At 44.5% G+C, this 15947-nt stretch overlaps 1 protein-coding gene and 2 pseudogenes across 2 annotated transcripts in view; all 3 read left to right on the forward strand.

Annotated features, from left to right (window-relative positions):
• LOC139265886 (semaphorin-6A-like) overlaps positions 1-15947 on the forward strand; it is a 174577-nt gene that overhangs the window by 53131 nt on the left and 105499 nt on the right. The gene's annotated exons all lie outside the window — the stretch shown is intronic.
• LOC139279388 (U2 spliceosomal RNA) lies at positions 12675-12912 on the forward strand (annotated as a pseudogene).
• LOC139278778 (U2 spliceosomal RNA) lies at positions 13025-13201 on the forward strand (annotated as a pseudogene).

Consider the following 15947-nt stretch of genomic DNA (forward strand, 5'->3'; position numbering starts at 1 on the left):
GAAGGCATTTGATAAGCTTCCACACAAGACATTGTCAGCAAAAATTAAAGTGCATAGAATTGGAGGTAACTTTTCACAATATATATTAATGAATTGGATGAAGGAATAGAAAGTTGTATATTCAAGTTTACAGATGACACTCTGTTGGGAGTTGTGTGGATGGGAGCAGGATGTTACTGGTGGCATAGACAGACTCATCATCATCATCATAGGCAGTCCCTCGAATCGAGGGTGACTTGTTTCCACGTCAAAAAGCTCACAAGTGTTTCAATGATGGATCTAAAATTTCAGGTCCGAACTAAATCTTGAAGGGTGGAAGATGCCTTTGCATGGATTTTTTTAACGTGTGGTGACCGTTGCACACCAGCCACCACACGGGCTTGACAGAGCTAGGTCTTGGTCCAGTAGCAAGGATTAACCAAGACAATTGGAGACCTGCTCTGCCCCACGGACCTAAGTCATCATCAGTGGGCAAACTATGGCCAATGGAGTTCAATGTGGGAAAAGGAGAGGCTATCCACTTTGGATCTGAGAAAGACAAATCTTAATAGTGAGAGACTAAGAGCTGTGGAAGAGCAAAGGAATTTATGAGTCGTGGTACACAAATCACTAAAAACATGAGTGTACAGTTACAAAAAGTAATTCAAAAGGCTAATGGAATGTTGGCCATTAATTCATGGAGGTTAGAAGGCCGCGGTTTCTCCACACGTGGCAGGATCGATGCGGCCGGGGTTACTGGCGGTGGAAGGCCCGCTCCCAACTCAAACCCACTCTCTCTCCGGAATCTTCCCATGATTGGGCTTGTTAAGCCCGGCCTGCAGACTTATTGGATGAAGGAATAGAAAATTGTATATTCAAGTTTGCAGATGACACTCAGTTAGGCGCCAATTAAGAGGAAGCCAGTCCGATTACATCAGTTGATGACGCGTCATCAGCCGGTTTCCTTAAAGGGACCATGTCAACAATGGTTTTGACAGTATTTCTGTCAGTGTCCTGCAGCATTGAGGGGCTGTAAACACTGGGAAGCACTGCACAAAGGTGCATGGCTGCACCCAGGCTCTCATATGACTCCCTCCAGATGCTTATGGAGAGAGCCATAGCATGCAGGGAGATCCTCTTCCCTTCCCATGGGTGGAAGAGATCTCCACAGGACACCTATGCAGCCTGGTTGCATATTGCACAGGAGAAGAAAAGCAGGGATGTCGTCAGGAGGACCTGGCTGCAGTGGCACAAACGCTTTAATGGTCTCAGCAGATCACGAAATGTTACTGCAAAACCACATTCAACCTCATCTTGCTGTGCCACTCATGCCCAAACCACAAATGTAGCATCCCTATTTAAGAAAGGAGTGAGACAGAAAGCAGGAAACGATAGACTAGTTAGCCTAACATCTGTCATTGCGAATATACTGGAGTCCATTGTTAAGGAAGTAGAAAATCATGATACAATCAAGCAGAGTCGGCATGGTTTTATGAAAGGGAAATCATGTTTGACAAATTTGCTGGAGTTCTTTGAGGATGTAACGAGCAGAGTGGATAAAGGGGAACCAGTAGATGTCATGCATTTGGATTTCCAGAAGGCATTCGATAAGGTGCCACTTAAAAAGTTACTGCACAAGATGAGAGCTCATGGGGTTGCGGGTAATAGACAGAGGATTGGCTAACTAACAAAAAACAGAGAATCGGTCATTTTCCGGTGGCAAACTGTAACTAGTAGGGTGCCACAGGGATCAGTGCTGGGGCCTCAACTGTTTACAATCTATATAAATGATTTGGATGAAGGGACCGAGTGTAATGTAGCCAAATTTGCTGATGATACAAAGATAGGTTGGAAAGCAAGTTGTGTAGAGAACACAAAGAATCTACAAAAGGACATAGACAGACTAAGTGAGTGGGCAAACATTTGGCAGATAGAGTATAATGTTGGAAAGTGTGAGGTCATGCACTTTGGCAGAAAAAAATCAAAGAGCAAGTTATTATTTAAATGGAGAAAGATTGCAAAGTGCCACAGTACAGCAGGACCTGGGGGTACTTGAGCATGAAATGCAAAAGGATAATATGCAGGTACAGCAAGTGATTAAGAAGGTCAATGGTATCTTGGCCTTCATTGCAAAGGGGATGGAGTATAAAAGCAGGGAAGTCGTACTACAGCTATAAAAGGTATTGGTGAGGCCACACCTGGAATACTGCGTGCAGTTTTGGTTTCCATATTTACGAAAGGATATACTTGCTTTGGAGGCAGTTCAGAGAAGGTTCATTAGGTTGATTCCGGGGATGAGGGGGTTGACTTTTGAGGAAAAGTTGAGTAGGTTGGGCCTTTACTCATTGGAATTCAGAAGAATGAGAGGTGATCTTATCAAAACATATAAGATTATGAAGGGGTGTGATAAGGTGGATGCAGAGAGGATGTTTCCACTGATAGGGGAGATTAGAGCTCGAGGGCATGATCTTAGAACAAGGGGCCGCCCATTTAAAACAGAGATGAGGAGAAATTTCTTCTCTCAGAGGGTTGTAAATCTGTGGAATTCGCTGCCTCAGGGAGCTGTGGAAGCTAGGACATTGAATAAATTTGAGACAGAAATAGGCAGTTTCTTAAACGATAAGGGGATAAGGGGTTATGGGGAGTGGGCGGGGAAGTAGAGCTGAGTCTATGATCAGATCAGCCATGATCGTATTGAATGGCGAAGTAGGCTCGAGGAGCCGTATGGCCTACTCCTGTTCCTAGTTCTTATGTTCTTATGTTCTTATAACGTGGAAAAATGTGAGGTTATCCACTTTGGTAGGAAAAATAAAAAAGCAAATTATTATTTAAATGGGGTGAGATTACAAAATGCTGAAGTACAGAGGGATCTGGGGGTCCTTGTACATGAAACACAAAAAGTTAGCATGCAGGCACAGCAAGTAATTAGGAAGGCAAATGGAATGTTGGCCTTTATTGCAAGGGGGATGGAATATAAATGTAGGGAAGTCCTGCTACAACTGTTGGTGAGTCAACACCTAGAGTACTGCGTACAGTTTTGGTCTCCTTATTTAAGGAGGGAAATAGTTGCAATGAAGACAATTCAGAGAAGGTTCTCGAGGTTGATTCCTGAGATGAAGGGGTTGTCTTATGAAGAAAGGTTGAGCAGGTTGTACCTACACTCATTGGAGTTTAGAAAAATGAGAGGGGATCTTATTGAAACATATAAGATTCTGAGGGGGCTTGACAGGGTAGATGCAGAGAGGATGTTTCCCCTCATGGGGGAATCTAGAACTCGGGAGTATAGTTTTAGAATAAGGGGTCACCCATTTAAAAGGGAAATTAAGAGGAATTTCTTCTTTCAGAGGGTTGTGAATCTTTGGAATTCTCTACCCCAGAGAGCTGTGGAGGCTGGGTCATTGGATATATTTAAGGTGGAGATAGACAGATTTTTGAATGATAAGGGAGTCAAGCGTTATGGGGAGCGGCTGAGGAAGTGGAATTGAGGCCAAGATCAGATCAGCCATGATCTTATTGAATAGCTCAAGGGGCCAAATGGGCTACTCCTACTCCTATTTCTTATGTTCTTATATTCATCACATCCCCATTACTCTGCCTTCCCTACTCTACCGCTGCACATCCTTTCTCACACCAATTTACCTTGCACCTCCACCCATCCCTCTCTCTTTCTATCTACATTATCAGTTCCCCATTTCACTAACCACCCCTCACATTCACCCTCATCCTTGTCCAATCATACCAACTAGCATCACACAACAGTAGGCACTTGGGTCCTTTAGTCAATGTTCATGTATAGTTAATGTTGATGTTTTATCAAACATTGAAATCGTTATTTTCAGGACTTTGTGTTCTTAGACAGATTTGGGAACACCTTTGGAAGTGGCATAGTGAGTTGTAGTGAATGGTGAGACATAAGGGTACCCCCACAGTGGTGATGAGTGTGAAAGGAATGGGTTGGACATTGCAGGGATGCTTTATGGAGCTGGTGTGGGGTGGTGCCAACCTGGCACATCATGTGGCAGTCAGGGTGTACAGCATGAAGTGAAGTAAATGTGGCCATGGTGAGGCCATCACTGACCTCCCGGGCAGCAATGTGGTCAGGTGCTGATGCCCTGTGTACTGTGCAGCATCAGGTGATTGCGGAGAAGGTTGGTGCTGTTGGTGATGCTGGTGTGTTTAGTGATGTTGGTGTTGGGGCTGATCGTGGTGGGATTCTGAGGACTAAGGTAAGATTTTTTCAAGGGCACCGATGCTGCTGGAATAGATGGCAGATGAGGTTGAGATGACAGAAGCACTCTGTCAATAGTGAGAGAGGTTGCTCCAAGGAGGTGACAGTGAATTCACTGCAAACACTTCCAAAGTTCATACAGCTCACAAATCTTTTCCAAAGCCTAAGGCTTCATCTTCTGACACTGGAAAGTGAACAGCTGTGAAATGGTAGCTTTATTTCTGCAGCTGTCAACTAGCCAAAGCAACAGAGGGTCACTGAGAACCCGACACACTTACCTGGCGTGAAACCCGATGGAGAGCAAAGCTGTCAAAAGGTTGGTAAAATTGTAAGTGCTTGTTTTTAAGTCTCTTAATTAGCATTTAAGTACTTTTTAATGATGTTAATTATCTGTCCCGCCTCTTGCTGTCGGGTCGGCAATTCGAACACCAGCCTGACAGGTCAGAAACTCAAACGGAGGCGGGTTCAGAGCGGGATCCTGACCTGCTGTCAATCAAAACCATCTTGAAAGAGAGCCCGCCTCACAGGGCTGGGAAGATTCCCGCCAGGAAGTGAGGAAGGGATGGCCCCTATATTTACTGTGAGGGAGCTTAGGAGTGGGGAATAATGAGTTCTGGTTGGGAAACCTGGAAGTGTGGCTTTCCCTGAACGTCATGGAGTTTTAACTCCAAGACGTGTGTGATTTTCTATTCCCCAGGTTCCCTGCCCAAAAGCCAGATTGATTGACGGGCATGACTGCCTGTTGGACATAGAAAGCTGCTGCCTGAGGAACAGGTAGGTTTAATGGTGGCAGCGAGGGGAAAGATCATGTGGAGGGGGGGGCAGCGGTAATAGGTACAGCTTAGTTGGGGGGCTCAGTGATTGGATGAGCTAAGCTGACAGATTGCGGGGGAGAGAGCACAGCGGGGAGAGATGGATATCGGGGGGAGATTGGGAAAGTTCGGGGGGTACGTCGTGAAGGTGGCGGGGAGGGGGGGGCGGGGGGCGGAGAGTGGTTTACAGGGTTAGCTTGTGGGCCTGGAGGAAACACTCCTGCTTCTCCTGACCCACCAAGCAGTGCTGTAAAGGCACGTAGCTGATGGATCCAGCCCTTCTTGTCTCCTTTCACCTGCTGGGTTTCTGGAGGAAACCCGACCAACGTGAGTTAAATATAGAAACCTTCTCAAAATAAAGACATGCAGCCCCTTAAAAGATTTCAACGACCAACCCGTCTCCTGAAAGCGGATTGGTTGTTGGCCCCTCATCCTGCCTCTGCTAAAACTGGAAGTGGGTCGATTTGAGGTGGCTTGGGTTTGTGTTTGAAATTTTTAACATTTTTACTTGCCACCTGACCCAAAACCCTCCCATTTTGGGGGTTACAATAACCCCATTGTTTTAGTTGTACAGATCCTTGGTCAGACCCTATCTATGTTCAGTTTAGCATCTACACTCAGGAAAGATATACTGGCCTTGGAAGGGGTATTCCCCAGATTCACCAGAATCATTTAGAGCTTAAAGGGTTGAATTATAAGGACAGGTTATATAAACTTGGTTTGTATTCCCTTGAGTTTAGATGGTTGATGTGTGATGTAATTAAGATATTTAAAATGGTAACAGAACTCAATAGGCTAAATACAGAGAAATGATTTCCTCTGGTGGGGGAATCCAAAACAAGGAGACATATTCTGAAAATTAGAGCTAGGCCATGTTGCAATGAAATAAAGAAGGACTTTTGCATACATTAGGGTAGTGCAAAGCTGGAATTCTCAACCCCAAAAGGCAATAAATGCTGGATCAATTCAGATGTGTCAGTTAAGGGTATCAAGGAATATAGAGAAGAGACAAGTAAATGGATCAGGTCATCATCATCATCATCATCATCATCATCATCATCATCATAGACGGTCTCTCGAACGAGGATGACTTGCTTCCACAAAAGTTCACGGATGTTTCAATGAAGGACCCGATGTTCCAGTCCTGAACTCCATTTGAGGGGGTGGAAGATGCCTGTGCGTGGATTGTTTTAATGTGTGGTGACCATTGCACATCAGCCACAACACGGGCTTGACAGAGCTAGGTCTTTATCCAGTGACAAGGGTTGAACGAGGATGACTGGAGACCTGCTCTGCTGCACAGATCTACTGCGTACACATATCGCAGTGTGAGCTGGCCCGTGCTGCCCCTGGGCTCTGGGCCCATCTGGGCCCCGTACCCTCATTCGCCGCACCTTCGCCCACGATGTTCCAGGGCCCGGCGCTCCAGCTCTATTTATAGCCCCAACCTGCGGTGGTGTTCACCAGACTGATTCCCGGGATGGCTGGACTGACATTTGAGGAGACACTGGATTGACTGGGCCTGTATTCAATGGAGTTTAGAAGGATGAGAGGGGATCTCATAGAAACATATAAAATTCTGACGGGACTGGACAGGTTAGATACAGGAAGAATGTTCCCGATGTTGGGGAAGTCCAGAACCAGGGGACACAGTCTAAGGATAAGGACTGAGATCAGGAGAAACTTCTTCAGAGAGTTGTTAACCTGTGGAATTCCCTACCGCAGAGAATTGTTGATGCCAGTTCATTGGATATATTCAAGAGGGAGTTAGATGTGGCCCTTACGGCTAAAGGGATCAAGGGGTATTGAGAGAAAGCAGGAAAGAGCTACTGAGGTGAATGATCAGCCATGATCTTATTGAATGGCGGTGCAGGCTCGAAGGGCCGAATGGCCTACTCCTGCACCTATTTTCTATGTTTCTATGTTTCACACAGGTCGGACGGCACACGATGTTCCAGAGCCCGATACCAGGAGAATGGCAGAACAGGCTCAAGGGACTGAATGGCCAACTCCTGATGCTATGTTCCTATGTCTTAATAACTGGTTTTAGAATTAACCCAGCAATAATTTCTAAATATATCACATTATGCTGCATTGGAAAACCCACAACAGCACTAACATTAGCTTACCATATGGAATATGTCCCTTAATGCTGATAACCCACATCTTCAATAATTAGACAATTCTGCCTAGTTTTTTCTTACCTCAGTTTAAAATTAAAAAACCACCAGATTTCTTTTAATGTAACACGTAACCCTTCAGTTTCAGTACCTCACTATAGATACAACATCCCATTTTACCTGGTGTGAGGAAGAGGGAGGATGCAGTATTAAAGCCTAGTGTGTAGGTTAAATATCTCAATGCGTTTTACAATGGTACAACTAATATAAGCACATTTAATAGCAGCAGTAAGGGATAGGCATTTAGCAATCCAATTGTGGAACAGAATACAATGGAATTTTTTGCTGAACTATTGAACTGAATCTTAGCCAATTCATTATTCCTTACCTGCCACCATAATTAAATCGATGTCAGAACTTTATGGTTGATCGATGGAAAGCTGGAGCAGGGATTGAAGCATTTTTGTGATGTTGTTTATTCAGCGCATATTAACTTGAAACGGTGTTTGGCAACTCTTTTCTCGGCTGTTTACAAACACATGATAGAAAGAATTTGCATTTATATAACGACTTTCACAACCTTCGCACATCCCAAAGAGCATTATAGCCAACTATTACTTTTGAAGTGTAGTCACTGTCATAATGTAGGAAATGCGGCAGCCAATTTGCACACAACAAGCTCCCACAAACAGCAATAAAATAATTGAGAGATTATTTGCACGAACAGGTTTAAGTTGTTCTGCACATGCACACGTGTATGAGGGACGGATCCCAAACACCATCCCGCCCCACGCATACGCACCTTATGTTGTGCCCACGCACGCACCTAGCTGCAGGGCTACAGCCTGAACCACGTTTACTCACTGTTGCCAATCATTTTTTTCATGGAGAATCATAGTGGGGAGAGGAGAGTGGATCGCTAGCAGAGCAGAGAGATCGGAGAGGGAGAGTAGAGGTGATGGAGGGAGCGAAGGTCAGCAGCTCAGGGGAAGAGGTCAGGAACACAGTGGGAGAGAGGTCAGAAACTTGGGGGGCAAGGAAACCAAAAACTCGAGGGGCAGAAAGTCAGGAACTCGGGGAGAGAAAGTCAGGAACTCGGGGAGAAAGTCAGGAACTCAGGGAGAGAAAGTCAGGAACTCGGGGAGAGAAAGTCAGGAACATGTGGAGAGAAAGTCAGGAACTCAGGGTAAGAAAGTCAGGAACTCGGGGAGAGAAAGTCAGGAACTCGGGGAGAGAAAGTCAGGAACTCGGGGAGAGAGAAAGTCAGGAACTCGGGGAGAGAAAGTCAGGAACTCGAAGAGGAAGGTCAGGAACTTGGGAGTGGGAAGTTCAGGAACTCAGGGGCAGAGGAATTCATGAACTCGGGGGGAGAAGTTCTGGAACTCGGGGAGAGAAGGTCAGGAACTCGAAGAGGAAGGTCAGGAACTTGGGAGTGGGAAGTTCAGGAACTCAGGGGGCGAGGTAGTCAGGAACTCGGGGGGAGAAGGTTAGGAACTTGGTTGGGAGAAGGTCAGCAGCTCGGGGATGAGAAGGTCAAGAGCTCAGAGGGAAGAAGGTCCGGAACTCAGGGGTGGGGAAGGTCAGGAACTCATAAGGGGGAGCACGGAGAGAACAATGGAGATAGGAAACAATGTGATCCAGGTCTAAAGCATCCACCTGAGAGGACAGACAGGGCCTCAGTTTAACATATCACCCAAAATACAGCACCTGCAGGAATGCAGCACTGCCTTAGTACTACAATGAAGTGCCAGTCTACCTTATGAGCTCAAGTCTCTGGTGTGGGGCTTGAACCCACATCCTGTTGACACAGAAGTGAGAGTGCTACCACTGAGCCAAGGCTGGCAGATGAGGCAGTAGGTTTAAGGAATCACTGTACAAAAGAATCTCCAAATATTACCATTGTATTTAAGTCAACGATTAACATTAATTCTTATTCCCACTGAATAATAATGGTGGGCTTCATATTTTGCACAGTTATCCTGAAGAATCCGCAACTTACAATTAGTGAAGTTTTATGTTTGCCTTTGTTTTATTTTTCTTATCTCAAACATTGGTGACAATATGAGTCCCTGGATGGCCATAAAGTTTTGATGTTAATAATTATCTGGAATGAAGGGAAAGGTAATAATTTAGAAATAATCAATGTTTAACCCTTACCTTACTAAATGAAAGAAGAATCTGAATACTATTTGCACCAGTGATTTTGTGACAAGCTAAGTGGAAGGAGCAGCGAGCAGTGGCCTGAGAGCAGCGGGGAGGCATACTGCTTCAGGGAGCAGCACGAGCTGCGACGACAGCAAAGAGTGATGTCATCAAAGTGACTGGAGCATGGGCAGGTACAGCAGGAGCGACGAGAGTCTGTGGAGCAATGTGATCGGGGCCCAGGGGAGGCGTGAGTTCGGGGCCAGGGGCTCAGGGGCAGCACGGGCCAGCCCACATTGCAATATGTGTGCGCACTAGCTCCATGCAGTAGAGCAGGTCTCCAGTCGTCTTGGTTAATCCTTGCTACTGGACCTAGACCTAGCTCTGTCAAGCCCGTGTGGTGACTGGTGTGCAACGGAGGCAGAGGGGGGCAGTATTTGGTGAGAAGGTAGTGTAGTTATGAGGTTTAGAAACTATATTCCTTTCCCGTGGGGTTGTGTTTCAGCATTTAATGTGGTCACAGGAAAAGGACAATCAAGGAGACTATTTCACTTGTATGGCAAACTGTAATTTCCTTTCCACATGAACGGGTCTTTTAAATAAGTGCAGATGAGGGTTGTTTTAGGATGCTTGCTCGCACTCTCCTCTTTCCTGGTGCTCTAATTATTAGTTCTTCAACAAAAAAGAGCTACACCTAATCTCCCCACATACAGCCGGGCACACCAGTAATCTTTCTATATTATTACAGGGAGACAGTGAAGAAATCACTGGGGATAGCAAGCTTGGAGGTACAGAGAAGCCAGTATTGATGGAGTTAAGTGGGCCTTGCTGCTTATTAAATATCTGAATAGACCACAGATTTATGTGAGAAAATAAATCACTATGTGATTTTTGCGAACAATGCAAAAAATATTTATTGGGGTCATTGAAATCTATATACAATATTTGAGGCCCACGCGTGCCCTGGAAGACCCTGAGAGTGAGCCACTATCATTATTTCTGTTTGCCCATGGTACCTTTGGGTTGACAGCTTCAGGGATTATGGGAGAAGAGTTTGATGAATTTCTGTTCCACTTAATCCTGCACTATAAAACTTTCAAGGTAAAAACAAGGACCTCTTTAATTTCCCAATATGTGTGAAGCTCCTTGTTCGTTTTTTCAAGCTTATATTTTATTAAAGTTTTGATAATTTAAGTAATGACCGATCACAACATTCCCCAGTTTGGCTTTTGACTGATACATTTGTATTCCAATATTCAGTAATTGGACCTAAATTTCAATAAATTATAAATGGGCCTTTGGGGTCCGCACAAGTAGCACAAAGGGAAGCAGGATTCAGGCACCTTATGAAGAGATTTTACATATGGTTTCTCTGTGTCTAACAGAGCTATCTGTAATGGGCTGAATTTAAAGATTTACTGTTCCAGCACAGAGCTTCAGCAGCAGAGCTTCAGTGCACCCAAAGGGCAGCCTGCGTGACTTTTTGATCATTAATGGACTGAAAATCATGTGGCTGCAAATCAGATGCACTGACCTCAAAGCTCAAATTCTTGATATATACCCCATTGCCTGAAGCTCTGCACTAAGAGGAATAAATCATCACATTATCCGAATGTATATTGTATTAGTAATTGTTGAATATCTTTTGTTGCTTTTCTTGAATTGTTTAATTTCTTCCAGGTGAGAGATGTCAATGCTGTCACACGTTATCACCATCAAGCACGTTCAGATTAGTTATAGTATGGTCAGATGTAGAGTAAAGTTGCCTTTAGTGTGGCTAATAACAAATCAAAGTATACCTAGCTATAGAACAAATACGAATGCAAGGGCAAATAACAACCATCGCGAAGTTGTAACAAACACAATTTCAAAAGGACTCAGAATTCTTTTTCAATTATCTCTCCTTACCTCGGGATAGTGCTCCACAAGCACTGGCAGTTCTTGATCATTTAGCCAAATAATCATTCTACAATGTGGAAGTCCAGGCAATTAGTGTAAGCTGGCTATTTGACTGGGGTGGGTGAGATATATCATTATCGTCATTACCACCAGAAATTGGAAATTGGAGATAGTGCAGTGTGGGCTGGTGATGTCATCATTTTCAAGCTTTTAACGGCTGACTCAGTGAGCTTTGAAGAACATTGGTTCAGATGTAAAGATTTTTCCATCACAAGCTTCGTCAATAACATCCAGCTCAACCATGGAAATCACAGCAAATTCAGCGGGTTAGTGGGAAGTTTATTCTCTTTTACAGGAATGCTGTATCAGTATGGCTCTATAGGGGCTATCTTCCAGTTTGACTGGTCATTCTTAACTTTATCAGAGTTTCTCCTGGAAGTGATGAGCCGTTTCACCTACAGACTTAATGGAAATTGTTAACTATTAACCAAATGTTTTATCATTTTCACAGGGTCATGGTGCCCTGCGATCTTATGCAGCAGTGAACAAAAGGCTATTATTCCACCAATAATTCCTACTTTATTTCTGCCGATAAGTACTTGTTAATACTTCTGCTTAATCTGACATGAAAAGGTTTCTAAAAGTATAATTGTATGTTCTTTGTTAAAGAGGTGAAAGATGGTGTTTGTATTTGTTAATGGAATGTGTTATTTAAAGGAGATATAGGATTGCTATTTCTGTGTTTATTATTTCAATTTAATCTGCCAAGGAATGTATTTTAAAATTATTTTAGCATTTTGTTAAATCCCATTAACTGTCTGTTAACCTGTCCTGAGAGTATCCCTTGCTGGGGTATGATTGTATGTGTCAGCCTAGATTGCAAATGCTGGCAGGCTAGTTGATCATGGCAGGGATTGGAATGTCATGCCTGAGCCTAATCTTGTGCACACTTGACATCTACACAAAGATGCTTTCAGTCAGGGTCACTGATTAGCGATCAGATATAAGAATTCTGGACAAGTTTTCTCCATCCTAGATATGAGGTGGTGAGAACCTCAATCACCACGCAAGTGAGATCAGCTAATTGAGACCAGGCATCAGACATGGGACCTTCCTGGTCTGATGGAACCCGGCCTTTTGGCTAAGATCTGCATAACTAACCTGACCAGCCACCATGACCTCCGGGTGGTTTCTCCCTGGTCAGGAAGGTATATGCTTACATTTTTGTAAACAGGAGGTGGGTGGGATGGCTTGACCCATCCACCTCCACGGAGGTGTGTGGGGGACCTGACCCATCCACCTCCATGGCACGAACCTGGTATTGCAGTACTTCCAGGAACGGTGCAGTGGCTCTAGGCCTTTTGGCTAAGAGCATTGGCGCAGAGTGATCCTTGACTGGTGCAGGGTGACCTCTGGCGTTTGACAAAGAATTGGAACGATTGGAACGATTGGACACGAATAAATAAATAAATAAATAAAAAAAAACAGGGGCCTTTTGCTTCTCGGCCTTTTGGCTAAGATCATGCGTAACTGACCTGACAGGGGAGTAACCATGACCCCAAAGTGGTTCTCCCTGGATCAGGAAGGTGGTTCTCCTATGCTTTTTGGAAATAGGAGGTGGGTGGGGTGGCTTGACCCATCCACCTCCACGGAGGTGTGTGGGGGGCCTGACCCATCCACCTCCATGGCACGAACCTGGTATTGCAGTACTTCCAGGAACGGTGCAGTGGCTCTAGGCCTTTTGGCTAAGAGCATTGGCGCAGAGTGATCCTTGATGTGTGCAAGGTAACCTCTGGCGTTTGTGATTTGACAAAGAATTGGAAAGATTGGCTACGAATTAAAAAAGAACAGGGGCCTTTTGGCTAAGATCAAGTGTAGTATCTGTTCTTATCAGTTTAATATCCCCTATGGGGACATGATATTGAATTGATTTTTGGACAGGGAGCTGGATCAGGGGCATGCCCCGTCCACTCCATGCACCGACCTGGTATTGCAATATTTCCAGGAACGGTGCAACTTCGCCTCTCGGCCTTTTGGCCTAAGATCAAACACATTGGCGCAAAGTGATCTTTGGCGTTAGAGTTGATCTGGAACGAAATTGGATTTTAAAAAAAAAACAGGGGCTAGCTCCGTCCACTCCACGCACCGACCTGGTATTGCAGTGTTTCCAGGAACGGTGCAGCTTCCCCTCTCAGCCTTTTGGCTAAGATCAAATGTAGTAGCGCAAAGTGATCTTTGGCGCTGGAGTTGATCTGACAAGAATGAACAAAAAAAAAAAGTTCCACAATGGGCAATGCACATATCAATTGAACTATCGGAGGTGCTGATTCCAAAGGATATTGTAAGTTCACTTTTGTTCCTGTAATCTACAGTACAAGTTATTCTTGTTTTATTTCATATGAGAAGATTTTAATGTGTTTGACCTTTGCTTTCTTCATGCCTGTGAACAAAGCATTTACTGATCAAGTACCTGGTTAAAACTTCCACCTGGATAGCATCTTGTAATTTAGCATAATATCAACAGCAATAAAGATGTTTTTTTTTAAATTCTCCCAATCCCTGTGCTTCTCTCTTGAAGCTGTTGATTGCCTTACTGGGGTATAATTGCATGGATGGTGTTGATTCTCTGCTACCTTGCCATTGCTCTTGTATTAGACTTGACACTGAGGGTGTAACTTTGATATTTGGTGACAGCGTAAAATGCACATTACAATCTCGGCCACCTTTTAAACAGCTCTCCTGATTTTCCTTTCCATTGAAGTCAAAAATTGAGAGGAGCCTTCTCTGATAGTACCTTGAAGGATGGAATTGGACCTTGCTTCCTCCCTGCCATCTGTCACACATCCTTGTAGAGTATTTGCAGTGCCTTGATATAGTTCTGATGCAAGCATTTGTCTTCATGGCAGTATCCCTGCGATCAACCGGGGTATTACAGAGTGAAGTAAGTTCTACAGGCACTATCAGAGATTGAAGGTTCTGGCATTGGTTCCATTTCTCTCTCTCAGCAGAATCTACTTGCTTCTATCTTCTGTGGAGATAAGAGAAATGAGAAATGCTACAAGATTCCTGGTATCCATACTTTCCTTTTTTTAGGCTCAATGATCTCCTCAAAGTATAAGCCTCAGAGAAACCATTTTTGATCTTTGACCATTATTGGTTAGTCAGTACAAACCATCCCACCTCTCCATCCCTTACATAATCTTCTTCCTGTCGTCTGTCCTTCTTGGAAATTGTATGCAATATTTTCCTGCATGAAATAAGAATGCTTGTTATTGTCAGTCACAGACTGTTGAATTTGATAACTATCTGAGAATTCTCATCACTTCTCTTACCGAATTTACACAGGTTTCAATAGGCAAGCATGCATTGTAGGATGCTGCATCCATCTAATTGAAATATTCCATGTGTAGGTGTCACTACAGATTGTTTAGCGCATGGGGTGATACCTTTAGATTAGCGAAAGAATGTCCAGGATAAATATAGATCTACTATCTGAAATGTCTCAAATATGCATTAATAACAACTTGCAACCATTACACTTACTTTCATTATCATAGGCAGTCCCCTCGAAACGAGGATGACTTGCTTCCATGCCAAAAAAAAGAATGAGTTCACAGGTGTTTCAAATGAAGAACCCGAACTACATCCTGAAGGATGGAAGATGCCTGTGTGTGGATTGTTTTAACGTGTGGTGACCGTTGCACACCAGCCACCACACGGACTTGACAGAGCTAGGTCTTAGTCCAGTGGCAAGGATTATCCAAGGCAACTGGATACCTGCTCTGCTGCACGGATCTAGTGCGCGTACATATCGCAGTGTGAGCTGGCCGTGCAGCCACTGGGCCCCTGGCCTCGATCACATCCCTCCACAGTCTCTCACAGCTCCTTCACCCCGATCTCGCCGCTCCTGCTGCATCTGCCCACGCGCCAATCACCGACCTGGACTTTGCTGACATCACTCTTTGCTGCCGTTGCCCTCCTGTACCAGCTAGCGCTGTACCTTGTAATGGTACGCCTCCACGCTGCTTCCGGCCGCCACTCGCCGCTCCTTTTATGGCCCCGACCTGCCGCTGATGGTTTCTCACAGGTCGGGGCCATAAAAGGAGCGGCGAGGAGCGTGGAGGCCCCGACCTGTGAGAAACCATCAACACTTACTTTACTGACCTTGTGGGATCATTAAAATTCAGTGTGGGGATTAGGATGTTGCCACTTACTACTTATACCACTTCCTTCCATATGGAACTGGCAAGTCTCTTGCCACTCATTCCTACTGTTGCATTTATTTCCACTGTTGCATTCCCTCCCACCCCTGTCAATTGCCAATTGCCAGTAAGAATACTCTTTCTATCATTCTCTCCTTGCTCCTGCTTGAGCCAACATTTTTATTTTCCTGCACACTAGTTATGCTTTAAGAGCAGTCCACCTTTAATGGCTGCAGCTCTGCCCTCATGAGGACTTCTTGTAACCCCCTCTTCACATATTTTCCAAACATCCCAGGCGCAGCGCTTGTGGGACTTGTGCTTTTGTCCCAGCCATCAATATTGTAATGAGCTGTAATTGACCACTGCCAAGGTTAGTGTTGGGCCCATTGAGCAGATATAAGTCCTTGCCCCACAAAACTTCTGGCAGCAGAACATGAGAATCAAACCTTACCTGTGAATTTGAGAAAGATGCTTGATCAGAAAATGAATGTCATGCTTATGCCGTTGCAACAACTCTGCAACACCCTTGTTTTTGTGCTTCTATCAGTACTTCTGAACTTACTGC

This window comes from Pristiophorus japonicus, chromosome 1, assembly GCF_044704955.1.
Source record: "Pristiophorus japonicus isolate sPriJap1 chromosome 1, sPriJap1.hap1, whole genome shotgun sequence".
Classification (NCBI taxonomy): Eukaryota; Metazoa; Chordata; class Chondrichthyes; family Pristiophoridae; genus Pristiophorus; species Pristiophorus japonicus.